The sequence below is a fragment of the Tursiops truncatus genome, chromosome 1 (genome assembly GCF_011762595.2).
Source record: "Tursiops truncatus isolate mTurTru1 chromosome 1, mTurTru1.mat.Y, whole genome shotgun sequence".
NCBI classification, from domain to species: Eukaryota; Metazoa; Chordata; class Mammalia; order Artiodactyla; family Delphinidae; genus Tursiops; species Tursiops truncatus.
Window position 1 is genome coordinate 80,814,582 of NC_047034.1, and position 16,193 is coordinate 80,830,774.

A 16,193-nucleotide genomic window follows, 5' to 3' on the forward strand; every position below is an offset into this window, starting at 1 on the left:
CTTGGTTCTTTTGGAACGCTAGAAGAATTTTTTTCCCCTTAAAGAGATCCCCCCAAAACTTCTGTGCTTAAACTGTAGGAGAAGACTAAAACCTTGAAAGCTTTTGAACATGACCAAAACTTTGAAAAAAAGATAAATCTGGTTGTTTTCTCATATTCTAGGTTGACATTTCTCATAGGCAAAGTACTATGAAATGCTTGACTTTTGCAGATCCAGCAAATAAGTAATTATACTTTCACTAATAATGACCCCAACTTATTCCATTTACTCTAATAAGTGTGTTATCTGAATGTAAGTGCTAATGTTCTGAGGCAGAAAGTGTGGGACCCACAAGAGAATCTGTTTAATACGTGTAGAGGATCCTGCTAGCTTCCCAGTTTTCTACCCTTAAGGCAAAATTGTAAAGAAGCAAGGCACAGGATGGTGGCTTTCATCAGCATCCCCAAAAGGTGTTGAATGGTGAAGGAAGTGCTCAGTTTATCTGGGGCTCCTGGCGCTGTTCACCTGGGTCCCCCACACTGAGGCTGTTCTCCAGTCATCACCTCGGGCACCTTGTGAACAGCCTATGGAGTTATGAAGAACACGTCTGCTAACTTAAAGGAAGAAAAACAGGTTATGGGTAACTTCTAGCACACACTCACTGGGTCCTGGCTCTTCCCATGGGAGTTCTACAGAAAGTACAAACCATTGACCTACGAAATCGTTGTAAGTTAACAACTTTGTGGGAGCATCTAACTGAAAGATGCCTGTTCACCCACCTTCTCAAAGAGAGTTAGGTCCAACCTAGAAAAACTAGAGCAATGCTTTCTTTTTAAAAATATGTTCTCCTTATTTGTTTTACAGAAGTAATGTGGGGTTAGTGGGGAGAATTTGGAAAATACAGAAAAGCACAAAAGAAAAAATGTCTAAATCTGTATCATCCTGAACCTGGAGATAACCACCTTCAATGTATCCTTCCAGTCTTTTTTCTCTGTATTTAGATATAATAAACGGTAGCATACGGTACATATTATTTTAGAAACTACTTTCTACTTACCCATTTTGTGAACATTTCTCATATAAGTAAACATTCTCTTATGATGTGATTCTTTACACCTGCGTAGTATTGCCTCTCATGATGAACCTTAATTTACTCACTCAGTTCCCGATTCTTGGACATGTAGGTGCTTCCAGTTATTTGCTCACAACTATTATCTTAATTTCAATCAATGCTATAGTTAACATCCTTGGAAATACATCCTGTTGGTTCTTTCCAATGAACTCCTAGAAGTAGAATCACTGGATCAAGGCTCACTATGCACCTTGAAACCTGCTGATACATGTGGCCAAATTGTCCTCCTATCGCCACCCTAAAGTTTGCTCAAACTCACACCCCTACCAGCCAGCTAGAATCCCCAAAATAATAATTCCTACATAAGCCTTTCTCCAGGACCAGAACTAACCCTGCCAACATTTTGAAAAAGAAAATGGCAAATTTTGTATCCAATGTTCCCACTTTTCCCCATTATTGAGATTTTCTTTCTTATGTCTTAGCTTCCTCTCGCTTAATTTACCATCCAACCCTGCTCTCAGTAAAGAAACTAAGACATTCATTTACACCCAGGTATCAATGACTAATGAGATAAAATATTACACTATACATCTTAATCACAAACAAAACCAAAGAAATACATTTCTTATAAGGTTTCACTTCATTATCAAGCTAAAGATGAGTTATTGTGAGGTGGAGAAAGCCCCAGAGGTAGTAAAACAGAGGCCAGGTGTTTGGGGGTTTTGTTCTTGTTTGTTTTGGTGTATTGAAGTATAGTTGATTTACAATGTGTTAGCTTCTAGTATACAGCAAAGTGATTCAGTCATATACGTATTTCAGATTCATTTCCATTATAGTTTATTACTGTATTCTTACTCCTAAAGCTGTTCTTTGGCAAGTCTCCCTTTTATGGAGAGGAAAATGAAGTTCACAGCCTCTTCTTTCTCTGCCCAACTCCTCAGGAAAATCTTGGTGTTTTCTGCTAAGTCTCCTCACCCTCCCACTCATAAGTATGAATTCAATGGAGTAAGCCAGGTAGAGAGCACTTCCCTGGTGGCACAGTAGTTAAGAATCTGCCTGTCAATGCAGGGGACACGGGTTTGAGCCCTGGTTGGGGAAGATCCCACATGCCGCGGAGCAGCTAAGCCCGTGTGCCACAACTACTGAGCCTGCGCTCTAGGGCCCGTGAGCCACAACTACTGAAGCCCGCGCGCCTAGAGCCTGTGCTCCACAACAAGACAAGCCACTGCAGTGAAAAGTCCGCGTGCCGCAACGAAGAGTAGCCCCCACTCGCTGCAACTAGAGAAGGCCCGTGCGCAGCAACAAAGGCCCAATGCAGCCAAAAATAAATAAATTAATTAATTAAAAAAAAAACATGCTGAGAAGTCTGAAAAGGGTATAAGAGAAAGGGAAGAGGATAATGCTGAGAATAGATTTGAGGCCAGGAGGGAGAAGAGACAGGGAATGAATTTCAGAGGGAGTTTGGGGAAATTTTTGAGAAGGGAATTTTCTGTTCTAATAACAGAAGTTGGGAAAGAGGATTTTTTTTTTTTTTTTTTTTAGTTTTTCTGTGCATTATCCATGTAATACCTTCGGATGCTTTCCTAGATGTCCATCGGTTTCAGTCAAACTTTTCTATTGGATTGATATTTCTTTGACCGTAACATTGTCAAAAACCAAACCATGAGATGTTTGGGCTTTGTATAGGTTACGATAGGAGCGTGTCTCTGGAGCTTGACAATATTTATGTATAATAATTAAGAGCTTATTTCTAAATGTATATTTAGTAGCTAATTTTAAGTGTTTCCTTAAAATCTTCCCTGAAGTGTAATTTAAGTAGACACAACCCTGAAATAAAAATATGGGCTGCCATTCATTTGGGCTGCCTCGTGGACATATTTTGATTCATAGAAGAGTATGTGCTAAAAGCAGTTAGCTCCGTTCGGCATTTATCAAATGCCCAGGATGAGTCAGGCACTATGTCTGACACTTAGGGAAATATATGTGACTTGATATATTGATCCAACATGACTAGTAGGTTATAATCAAAGCACAGTTTAATTTTTATCTCCCTCTGACCTTTTAAAGTGCATTCAGTAGGGAAATACATGCTGAAACTTCTGAAGCCTCTGATGAAAACTTGTCCTCTCCATCAGCTGCCTGATGTCTCCTCAGCACCTGGTTCCCCAAAGGTCCACTTCACACATGACTCTCAATGCTCAGGTCCCCTCTCCCAGGTATTCCTATTGGTGGGAACTTATCACAGCTCTAGGATATCTGGCCTGTTGGACAAACTCCCCTAGTCCTTGCCTTGTAAAAGAGTACTGACCTCCAAATGCATATTCTCCCATTCTCTTTCTCTCTCTCTCTCTCTCTCTCTCTCTCATTGACCTGTTCTAGACCACATGAAATTTCACAAGTATGACTTTGGCTGTACTCCATGGTGTACCCACCACACCCCAACTTTGTGCTTTGTATTTGTGTGTCGAGGAGGGAGAGGAGTATGTCCTCATAGCAGAGAAAAAAATTTTTTTCTCCTAAGAAATAGCATCACAAATCTCTCTCTACTTTGATTCCTTTTTATAGCCCTTCATCTGATTGAGGTGGCTAAGAATCATGGGACTGCTTGTCAAAGATTCCCTTTTTAAACTCTACAGAGTGACGTGGTGTCTCACTTTTGTGTGCAGCGTCTATTGTATCTCAAATCTCCGCTGAAACTTTAAATTTAACATCCTATTATTACACAAAAACATAAAGGTACAGTTCCTGTTCTTGAGAAATTGAGAGGAGATTAAAGAAGACACAAATGTATAAACAGATCATTTCAATACAATGTGACAAGCTGTCAGACAGAGAAATGTGCAGGGGACCGTGAGGGCAAGGAGACAGCTTCTGATACACATCGCCACTATTTTCCCTCAAACATTACCTGGAGGAAGGCCACACACAAAAGAATAAGGAGTCTGTGTAGCTTGCAAGTGAGCTGAAAGAATGTGGTATCTTCTTGGGAACTTCATGCTTCAGAACAAATGCTATTGATTTATCCCCAGTTACTCAGTGCCTGGAGGAATGATTAAATTATGGGTTTGGGATAATACTGTATAATTGGTTAAAGTGGATAGAAAAAGGACCCTTTTTTAAGGGTTTGAAAGGAAGCCCAGAAATCTTGGCAGACAAATGTGAAAATAGTCATGCTCGGGCTTCCCTGGTGGCGCAGTGGTTGAGAGTCCACCTGCCGATGCAGGGGACACGGGTTCGTGCCCTGGTCCAGGAAGATCCCACATGCTGCAGAGCGGCTAGGCCCATAAGCCATGGCCGCTGAGCCAGCATGTCCGGAGCCTGTGCTCCGCAACGAGAGAGGCCACGACAGTGAGAGGCCCACATAACCCAAAAAAAAAAAAAAAAAAAAAAAAAAGAAAATAGTCATGCTCTCTGAATCTTACTTACGATGCTGTAGAAACAGGGCTAGTTCTGGGGCCTGGACCACTCACATGTGTCTCACTCCTGTGCTTTTGGTTCCGCACATCAGTGACCATACAGAGGACATCTGGACAAGCATTTCCCCAGACATTAGAAGTGGAGAGGGGGCGTGAGGGACCCATCCACTATACCTACCTTTTCTCTCTCTTCATTCTCTCTCCTACCAATTCTTTCTTTTCCTTTGGAATGAATAGTTCATTGCACTTTCCCAGCCCCCAGTCGCAACATAAAATATAGCATTATAAAATTGCTTGGAAAATAGCAGAAAAATCTATCAATGAGCTGCTCCTCTAATGCTGTTAAGGCAGGGAAGAAGGGAGCTGTATTCTGTTCGGTCCTCAAATGGAGTTTATGCCACTGAGCCGCAGAACCCTAGAGATGTCCCATCTGGCTGTCCAAACAGATACAAACCGCTTTACACACTGAGAGGATCAAACCAAGGCTGTGTGTCTCAGGATCAACAGGACTGTTGTAATTTCCGTTGTTTTGCCTAGTGTCCCTCCGAGCCATTGAATTATCCCAGAAATTCAAATAACTATGAATCCAAACTATGTCTTTCAGACCTCTCTCACCTGGAAGTAACACACACAACCATTGTCAAACCACAGTTCCCATTTTTTGGAAAGATTGCTCCCGTAACCTGACACCATTTCAGAGCAAGAAGCAGCATTTCGTCCAAGAAATGCCCCTTTCGATTGACATGTACACACTGCTATATTTAAAATAGATAACCAACAAGGGCCTACTGTATGGCACAGGGAACTCTGCTCAATACTCTGTAATAACGTAAATGGGAAAAGAATTTGAAAAAGAATAGATTCATATATATATATATATACACACACATATATATATACATATATATAAACTGAATCATTTGCTGTACACCTGAAACTAACACAACATTGTTAATCAACTATACTCCAATATAAAATAAAAAAGTTTTTTAAATGCCCCTTTGGCACTGACCAGGGTACTCCCAACCCAGCCAGGTTCTGACTCTCAGGGCAGCCCTCTGGGAGAATGTGGTTGCTTTTTCTGGGTAGGAGGAAATTTGCCCGAATGGAAAAAGGCCAGTATTCCAGGTCATTCCAGCGTCTCTTCTTCAGGCCTCTGCCTGTGCTGCCGTGTCCCCGGCTCCTTCATGGGATTCTCAGCTCCATGGCCACCGGAACTGTGGTATTTGACCGAAATGTGAAAAATTGTTTCTGTCCTTGTTTTGAGTAAGATATGCCTGGAAAGGGGGAGGAAACTAAGAAACATTGTAAATATGACACGAACAAAGCTAGTTTCTTATCCTAACTTCTGAAATCTAAGTATGACACAAACAAAGCTAGTTTCTTATCCTAACTTCTGAAATCTAAGTATGACACGAACAAAGCTAGTTTCTTATCCTAACTTCTGAAATCTAAGTCAACATGTAACATGACTGGATAATGTGGCAACTTTGAGGGCACCAGCATTGGTTTCTTTTCTCATCTCTGTCTGGGTTAGCAAGAGGCAAAGCTAATTAGTTTCTAGACCAAAGGAAAACTGGGGAGGCATTCCTCCCAGGCCTAGCAGGACCCTCAGTCCCTAACAGAATCTGCCCCAAGTGTTTCTGGTCTTCCTTCCCTAAGACCACCCTCCACCCCTCTGGTCTTGAAATACATACTTTGTACCACCGTCACCCTGGTTCTTGACGTGGGCCTTAACCTCTCGAGAGCAGGAAGGGAAACTAACGTTTCTAGTGCATTTGCTACGTGACAGGCAGTATCCTATAGACATTATATACATCATGGAGAAAGGCACCAATCGAAAAAGGTAGTTCCCTCCCTAGCCCTCAAATATTTCTTACCTCGAGCTCAGAAATAATGCCCTAAGCATTAAAAAAATTGTTAGAGGTGCCCACCTATGCCCTCACCAACCAGCATGTAATTCAAAGTGGAAAGGGCACTAAACTATAAAACCAGAAAATGCACACACAAGTTAAAAAACACTTCTATCTAGTTTTCCTGATTGTAAATTTCTAGTTGAGTTCGTTGAAACTTAACTCTGATCTCTGGCCCCCATTTGTGAGTGTGTTGGTCAGCAGTGGGAGATGCCATAGGACAAGCTTATCAGCCCTGTGAATAGCCCGCTGCTGCCTGGGCTTCTAGTTACCCTATGCTGACCCAGTACAGCTTTCTTTGGTTCATCTCCTGAAGTTCTTGATAGCTTTGATCCCTGGAAAGCAAAGCTTTGTCTGTGACTCGTTTCTCCAAGTTGCTCAATATGCTTGAAACAAATTCTCTGGATGACCATTAATGCTGATTTTACCACTATGGTGAAGGTATAAATCTTACTTTTATGTGTTTATAGCATAATCTAGTAGTCTCTCTATTGGGCATGAAGCCTTAATCATGGGTACCACATGCTCTCCATATCATATCAGTATCCATAATACCTAATGGGTACTAAAGATATACTTCATATCTCAAATTTCCTTTTCTCTTCGTACTTTGAAAATATAATTCCATCATTTTTCTGGCTTCTTTTGTTACTTTGGAATATAAGCTATTTGTCTAATTTTCATTCCTTTTTAGGTAATCTGTCTTTTCACTCTTACTGCCTATAAGACCTTTTGGGTCTTTGTTCTTTTACAGTTTCACTATGAAATGTCTGGTAGCTTTCTTTTTATTTACATTACTTGAGATGCATTGAGCTTCCTGAATCTGAAGATTGGGATCTTTCATGAATACTAAAAAAAATACTTTTTCTCTTCAGGTATTGCCTCTCTCTCATTCTCTATTCTCTCTTTCTGGACCTCTGGTATGATATATATTAAAATTTTGTTTTTCATTTGTCTTATCCTCTCTTTTATGTATATATTTTAAATTTTTATTGAGGTATAATTGACATACAATATTATATTAGTTTCAGGTATACAACATAAAGATCTGATATTTGTATGTATTGAGAAATTATTTCCACAAGTCTAATTAACATCCATCACAATACATAGTTATAGAATTATTGTTCTTGTGGTGAAAACTTTTTTTTTTCATTAAAGTATAGTTGATTTACCATGTTGTGTTAGTTCCTGGTGTACAGCAAAGTGATCCAGTTATATATATATATATATATATATATATATATATATATATATATTTTTTTTTTTTTCAGATTATTTTCCATTATAGGTGAAAGATATGGAATACAGTTCCCCGTGCTATACAGTAAATCCTTGTTGCTTATGTATTTTATGTATAGTACTTTCTATCTATTAATCCCAAACTCCTAATTTATCTCTCCTCCCTCCATTTCCCCTTTGGTAACCGTAAGTTTGTTTCCTATGTCTGTGACTCTATTTCTGTTTTGTATATAGTTCATTTGTATTACTTTTTAGATTCCAGATATAAGTGATATCATATAATATTTGTCTGATTTACCTCACCTAAGTATAATATTCTCTAGGTCCATTGATTTTGCTGCAAATGGCACTATTTCATTCTTTTTTATGGCTGAATAATATTCTATTGTATACCACATCTTTTTAAGCTGACCATCTGTTGATGAGCACTTGTGTTGTGTTGTTTCCATATCTTGGTAATTGTAAATAGTGCTGCTATGAACAATGGGATGTATGTATCTTTTCCAATTAGAGTTTTCATCTTTTCTGGATATATACCCAGGAGTGGGATTACTGGCTCCTACGGTAGCTCTATTTTTAGTTTTTTAAGGAATCTCCATACTGTTTTCCATAGTGGCTCCACCAATTTACATTCCCACCAACAGTGTGGGAGGGTTCCCTTTTCTCCACACCCTCTCTAGCATTTATTACTTGTAGACTTCTTGATGATAGCCATTTTGACCAGTCTGAGGTGATACTTCATTGTGGTTTTGATTTACATTTCTCTAATAATTAGCAATATTGAGCATCTTTTCATGTACCTGTTAGCCATCTGTATGCTTTCTTTGGAGAAATGTCTATTTAGGTCTTCTGCCCTTTTTATGATTGGGTTGTTTCTTTTTTCGACATTGAGTTGTATGGGCTGTTTGTATATTTTGGATATTAACCCCTTGTTGGTTGCATCATTTGCAAATATTTTCTCCTAGGTTGTCTTCATTTTGTTTACGGTTTCCTTTGCTGTGTAAAAGCTCTTGATTAGGGCACACTTGTTAATTTTTGCTTTTATTTCTTTTGTCTTGGGAGACTGATCTAAGAAAATATTTCTACGATTTATGTCTGAAAATGTCTTGCCTACATTGTTTTCTAGGACTTTTATGGTGTCGTATCTTATATTTAGGTCTTTAAGCCATTTTGCGCTTATTTTTGTAGATGGTGTGAGGAAGTGTTCTAATTTCATTGATTTACATGTAGCTGTCCAGGTTTCCCTATACCACTTGGTGAAGAGACTGTCTTTTCTCCATTGTATATTCTTGCCTCTTGTGTCATAGTTTAATTATCCATAGGTGTGTGGGTTTATTTCTGGGCTCTCTATTCTGTTCCATTGATCTATATGCCATTTTTTGTGGTAATACCACATTGTTTCAATTACTGTAGCTTTGTAGTATTGTCTGAAGTCTGGGATGGTTATGCCTCCAGCTTTGTTCTTTTTCCTCAGGATTGCTTTGGCAATTCTGGATCTTTTACGGTTCCATATAAATTTTAGGATTATTTGTTCTAGGTCTGTGAAAAATCTCATGGGTATTTTGGTAGGGATTGCATTAAGTCTGTAGATTGCTTTGGATATTATAACCATTTTAACAATATTAATTCTTCCAATCCAACAGCGTGGGATACCTTTCCATTTCTTTGACTCATCTTCAATTTCCTTTATGAATGTTTTATAGTTTTCAGCATACAAGTCTTTCACCTCCTTGGTTAAGTTTATTCCTAGGGTTTTTTTTGGATATCATTTTACACAGGATTGTTCTTAACTTTCTCTTTATGATATTTCATTATTAGTGTAAAAAATGCAACAGATTTCTGTATGTTAATCTTCTATCCTGCTACTTTGCTGAATTCGTTTATTAGTTCTAATAGTTTTTGTGTGGATACTTTAGGGTTCTCTATATAGAGTATCATGGCATCTGCAACTAGTGACAGGTTTACCTCTTCCCTTCCAATTTGGATGACATTTATTTCTTTTCTTGTCTGATTGCTGTGCCTAGGACTTCCAGTACTATGTTGAATAGAAGTGGTGAGAGTGGGCACCCTTGTCTTATTCCAGATTTTAGCAGGAAAGTTGTCAGTTTTTCACTGTTGAGTATTATGTTGGCTGTGGGTTTGTAGTAAATGGCTTTTTTTTTTAATTGGGGTATAGTTGTTTTACAATGTTGTGATAGTTTCTACTGTAGAGCGAAGTGGAGTTCCCTGTGCTATACAGCAGTTTCTCATTAGTTACCTATTTTATACGTATTAGTTAGTGTATATATGTCAATCCCAATCTCCCAATTCATCCCACCCTCCCTTCCCCCCTTGGTGTCCATACGTTTGTTCTCTACGTCTGTGTCTCTTTTTCTGCCTTGCAGACTGGTTCATCTGTACCATTTTTCTAGATTCCACATATATGCATTAATGTACGATATTTGTTTTTCTCTTTCTAACTAACTTACTTCACTCTGTATGACAGTCTCTAGGTCCATCCACATCTCTACAAATGACCCAATTTCATTCCTTTTTATGACTGAGTAATATTCCATTGTATATATGTACCACATCTTCTTTATCCATTCATCTGTCCATGGGCATGTAGATTGCTTCCATGACCTGGCTATGGTAAATAGTGCTGCAATGAACATTAGGGTCATGTGTTTTTTGAGTTATGGTTTTCTCTGCATAGATGCCCAGTAGGGGGATTGCTGGCTCATATGATAATTCTATTTTTATTTTTTTAAGGAACCTCCATACTGTTCTCCATAGTGGCTGTATTAATTTACATTCCCACCAACAGTGTAAGAGGGTTCCCTTTTCTACACACCGTCTCCAGCATTTACTGTTTGTAGATTTTTTGATGATGGCCATTCTGACCAGTGTGAGGTGATACCTCATTGTAGTTTTGATTTGCATTTCTCTAATAATTAGTGATGTTGAGCATTTTTTCATGTGTTTGTTGACCATCTGTATGTCTTCTTTGGAGAAATGTCTATTTAGGTCTTCTGCCCATTTTTTGATTGGGTTTTTTGTTTTCTTGATATTGAGCTGCATGAGCTGTTTGTATATTCTGGAGGTTAGTTCTTTGTCCATTGATTCGTTTACAATAATTTTCTCCCATTCTTAGGGTTGTCTTTTCGTCTAGTTTATAGTTTCCTTTGCTGTGCAGAAGCTTTTAAGTTTCATTAGGTCCCATTTGTTTATTTTTGTTTTTATTTCCATTACTCAAAAGGTGAGTCAAAAAAGATCTTGCTGTGATTTATGTCAAAGAGTGTTTTTCCTATGTTTTCCTCTAAGAGTTTTACAGTGTCCAGTCTTATATTTAGGTCTTTAATCCATTTCGAGTTTATTTTTGTGTATGGTGTTAGGGAGTGTTCTAATTTCATTCTTTTACATGTAGCTGTCCTGTTAGTTCTGGAAGTCCTAGCCACAGCAATCAGAGAAGAGAAAGAAATAAAAGGAATATAAATTGGAAAAGAAGAAGTAAAACTGTCACTGTTTGCAGATGACATGATATTATACATAGAAAATCCTAAAGATGCCACCAGAAAACTACTAGAGCCAGTGAATGAATTTGGTACAGTTGCAAGATATAAAATTAATGCACAGAAATCTCTTGCACTCTTACACACTGACAATGAAAAATCAGAAAGAGAAATTAAGGAAACTATCTCATTCACCGTTGCAACAAAATAAATAAAATACCTAGGAATAAGCCTACCTAAGGAGGTAAAAGACCTGTACTTAGAAAAGTATAAAACACAGATGAAAGAAATCAAAGATGACACAAACAGATGTAAATGGCTTTTATTATGTTGAGATATGTTCTCTCTGTACCCACTTTGGTGAGAGTTTTTATCTTGAATGAATGTTAAATTTTGTCAGATGCTTTTTCTGCATCTATTCAGATGATCATATGGTTTTGGTCTTTCCTTTTGTTAATGTGGTATATCACATTGATTGATTTCCATAGTTGAACCATCCTTGTGACCCTGGGATAAATCCAGCTTGATCATGGTGTATGATTCTATTTATGTCTTGTTGGATTCAGTCTGCTAATATTTTGCTGAGAATTTTTGCATCTGTATTCATCAAAGATATTGGCCTGTAATTTTATTTTATTTATTTATTTTTTGTAGTGTCTTTATCTGATTTTGGTATCAGGGTGATGGTGGCTTCATAGAATGAACTTGGGAGTGTTCCCTCCTCTTCAGTATTTTGGAAGAGTTTGAGAAGAATAAATATAAGTTCTTCTTTGTATGTTTGGTAGAATTCCCCAGTGAAGCCATCCAGTCCTGGACTTTTTTTTGTAGGGAGTTTTTCTTTTTCCTTTTTTTTTTTTAAAATACAGATTCTATTTCACTTCTAGTGATCAACCTGTTCAAATTATCTGTTTCTTCTTGCCTCAGTTTCGGCAGGCTGTATGTTTCTAGAAACTTGTCCATTTCTTCTAAGTTGTCTAATTTGTTTGCATACAACTGTTCATAATATTCTCTTATGATTTTTTATATTTCTGCAGTATCAGTTTTTATTTCTTGTCTTTCATTTATTATTTTGTTTATTTGGGTCTTCTCTCTTTTCTTCTTGGTGAGCCTGGCTAGAGATTTGTTGATTTTGTTTATCTTAAAAAAATCTCTCAGTTTTATTGATCTTTTCTATTGTTTTTTTTAATCTCTATTTTATTTATTTCCTCTCTGATCATTATTTCCTTCCTCCTGATAACTTTGGATTTTGATTGTTCTTCTTTTTCTAATTTTTTTAGGTGGTAGGTTAGATTGTTTGAGATTTTTCTTGTTTCTTGAGGGAGGCTTGTATATCACTATGAACTTCCTTCTTAGAACTGCTTTTGCTGCATCCCATATGCTTTGTTACATGGTGTTTTCATTGTCCTTTGTCTTGTGTTATTTTCTGACTTCTTTGATTGCATCATTGAGCCACTGTTTTTTTTTAATTTTTAAAAAATTTTTGGCTGTGTTGGGTCTTCGTTGCTGCACACGGGCTTTCTCTGGTTGTGGCAAGTGGGGGCTACCCTTCGTTGTGGTGAACGGGCTTCTCATTGCAGTGGCTTCTCTTGTTGCAGAGCATGGGCTCTAGGCATGTAGCCTCAGTAGTTGTGGTGCATGGGCCCAGCTCTAGGCATGCAGGCTCAGTAGTTGTGGCGCATGGGCCCAGTTGCCCCACGGCATGTAGGATCCTCCCCAACCAGGGATCGAACCCATGTCCCCTGCACTGGCAGACAGATTCTTATCCAGTGTGCCACCTGGGAAGCCCTAACCACTGGCTTTTTAGTAGCATGTTGTTCAGTCTCCAAGTATTCATTCTTTTCCTGTTTTTCTTTTTCCTGTGGTTAATATCTAATTTCAGATCAGAAAAGTTGCTTGAAATAATTTCTATCCTCTTAAATTTGTTGAGCCTTGTTTTGTGACCTAGAATGTGGTCTATCCTAGAGAATGTTCCGTGTGCACTTGAAAAGAATGTGTATTCTGGGTTTTGTTTTTGGATGTAATGTCCTGTAGTTATCAATTAAGTTGAACTGGTTTGTTTGTCATTTAGAAACTCTGTGCCTTATTGATTTTCTGTCTGGATTATCTGTCCATTGATGTCAGTGAGGTGTTAAAATCTCCTACAATTATTGTATTCCTGTCAATATCTCCCTTTATGTCTGTTAGTATTTGTTTTATGGGTTTAGGTGCTCCTCTCTTGGGTGCATATATCTTAATAAATGTAATATCCTCTTCTTGTATTGATCTCTTAACATTATATAATGTCCATCATTGTCTTTCTTTATGAACTTCATTTTAAAGTCTATTTTGCCTTTTTTTTCCTCCTGTCCTATCTAGTTACATGAGGATCTTATGTGCAGCTTTGGTTGTATAGGAAATCTGCCAGTTTCCAGCTGGTTTTCTGTGAGAATTTTTCCACATGTAGAGTGTTTTTGACATGTTTGTGGGGGCAGGTGAGCTTCTCCTACTTTGCCATCTTGATCCCCCTCTTCCCCCTCTTTTATATTTTTAACCTGTTTCTCTATACTATACCATGTGTAATTCTTCAACTCTTATTTCTGATTGACTAATTCTCTCTTCCCATTGTACCCAATCTATTACTTAACCTGTCCAGCGAGTTTTAAAAATCAATTATTTATTTTTCATTTCTAGATATTCTGTCTAGTTCTTTTTCAAATTTTTCTGATCAGTTTTTTTAGTCTCTTCTTCCTTACTCAGGCTTTCCATTCCCTCTTTCATTTATTTTAACAAATTTGAAAATCTTAGCTTATGCTCTGTATCTAGTGGTTTCAATATTGAAAGTCTTTTCATGCCAAATCTGCTTGTTTGGGCTTCCCTGGTGGCGCAGTGGTTGAGAGTCCGCCTGCCGATGCAGGGGACACGGGTTCGTGCCCCGGTCTGGAAAGATCCCACGTGCCGCGGAGCGGCTAGGCCCGTGAGCCATGGCCGCTGAGCCTGTGCGTCCGGAGCCTGTGCTCCACAACAGGAGAGGCCACAACAGTGAGAGGCCCACATACTGCAAAAAAAAAAAATAATAATCTGCTTGTTTCTATAAGCTTTTATGCATGGTAGTTGTTTCTCTGTGTACTTAGTGGGGTTTTTTTTGTATTATCATGAGCTTGTATTTTGGGGAATTTCATTTGCTGAAATTTATTGAGCCCTGGGTTGAGAGTACTTTTTTTTCTTTTTTTTTTTTTTGAGGTGGGAAAATCATTTTTATTTTCTATGTTCTAAAATTTTTATTGAAATATAGTTGATTTACAATGTTGTGTTAGCTTCGGGTGTACAGCAACGTTATTCAGTTGTATATATAAAACTATGTATACACACACACACACATATATATAGATGTTCTTTTTTAGATTCTTTTCCATTATAGGTTATTGCAGGATATTATGTAGAGTTCCCTGTGCTATATGGTAGGTCATTGTTGGTTATCTACTCCATATATGGTAGTGTGTATATTTTAATCCCAAACTCCTAATTTATCCCTCCCCCTGCTTTCCCCTCTGGTAACCATAAGTTTGTTTTCTATGTCTGAGTCTATTTCTGTTTTGTAAATAAGTTCATTCTTATTTTTTAGATTCCGCATATAAGCGACATCATATGATATTTGTCTTTCCCTTACTGACTTACTTCACTTAGTATGATAATCTCTACATCCATCCATGTTGCTGCAAGTGGCATTATTTCATTCTTACTTATGGTCATTATTTCATTCTTATTTTATTGGGTATATACACCACATCTTCTTTATCCATTCATCTGGTGGAGAGTACATTTCTTCAGAGAATATTTCCTTTTGCTTCTATTAAGCATTGGGACTTTGCCAACTAGGAATGCTTTAAACTTAATTCTTGGTTTAGGATTCTTTGGGGCTGGATGTGTTGTGAATTCGGGCCTCAAACCTGCATGATGACTGGCTGGTATATACACACTCTCAGGAGAATATTTTCTTCTCTTCACTCAGAACCAAGACCAAGTGAGGTTATTGTCCTTTGGGGAAGTAGGGATCCTAGCTTATGTGAGTCTCCAATTAGAGCCCCTAGCTTATGTGGCCCCTTAGCTTTGTCTCTGTGTTCTGCATGGCTCTTAAGACAGAAGCTTTTGGTCACTGGGAAGCATAGATAGCCACTGCTCAGCACTCTCTTGTCTGGATTCATGTGTCTCCTTCATTTTTAGCCTCTGCACATTTCTCTCCTTTTTCTTGCCAGCAAAACCAAGTGTTCAAAAATATGTGTCTGGTTTTGCTTTGTTTTGTTTTATTCAGCATTTATAAAGTTAGATTTTTTTAAAGATATTTATATTCACTATTGCTGGAAATTTAAATTTTCATTCCCTGTAAAGTTTTCTTTTAGAGGTACGCCTCTATTTTGTAAGTCATATGTGGAGAGGAATGACTGAAAGGACACAAGTTTAACAAGTAATCAAGCATAGCTTTTATCAATTAATTCATTTTCCAGGTTCCCTTCGTGACCCCAGCCAACCAGGTCTTCTCCTATGTCCAACTCTCCAAGGCATTTTGTTATAACTCATAGCACTGGCAAGATTTCACATACTACAATTTTTAAAAGATTATTTTCCTCTATTTTTTTAAATTTTTTAAATCTTTGTGTCAATAGTTATACTTTTCTTGTTAGTTTTTACTCTTTTTTAAAAACTTTTATTTTATATTGGAGTATAGCTGATTAACAATGTTGTGTTAGTTTCAGGTGTACAGCAAAGTGATTCAGTTATACGTATACTGGGATCTATTCTTCTTCAAATTCTTTTCCCATTTAGGTTATTATAGAATATTGAGCAGAGTTCCCTTGCTATACAGTAGGTTTTTGTTGGTTATCTATTTTAAATATAGCAGTGTGTACATGTCACTCCAAAACTCCCAATATTTCCCTTTAGAGAAGAAGATAAATGATAATTTCTCCCATAATTGGCTGCTCAAAAATTAAGAATGTGTTAGTTTCCCTTAGTAACACAGTATTGATATTTAATTTAATCATTACTTCAAGTTTTAAGTACTATGTGCTAGACACTCTGAGGGGAAGCATTCTCTAAAGTGGAG

At 37.7% G+C, this 16,193-nt stretch overlaps 1 long non-coding RNA gene across 1 annotated transcript in view; it reads left to right on the top strand.

Moving 5' to 3' along the window:
* LOC109547426 (uncharacterized) overlaps positions 1–4,411 on the top strand; it is an 87,650-nt gene extending 83,239 nt beyond the window's left edge. The window contains exon 8 of the long non-coding RNA XR_012333581.1: positions 844–4,411. This is a non-coding gene — a long non-coding RNA (uncharacterized lncRNA). The remainder of the gene's footprint in view (positions 1–843) is intronic.
* The last annotated feature ends 11,782 nt before the right edge of the window (positions 4,412–16,193 follow it).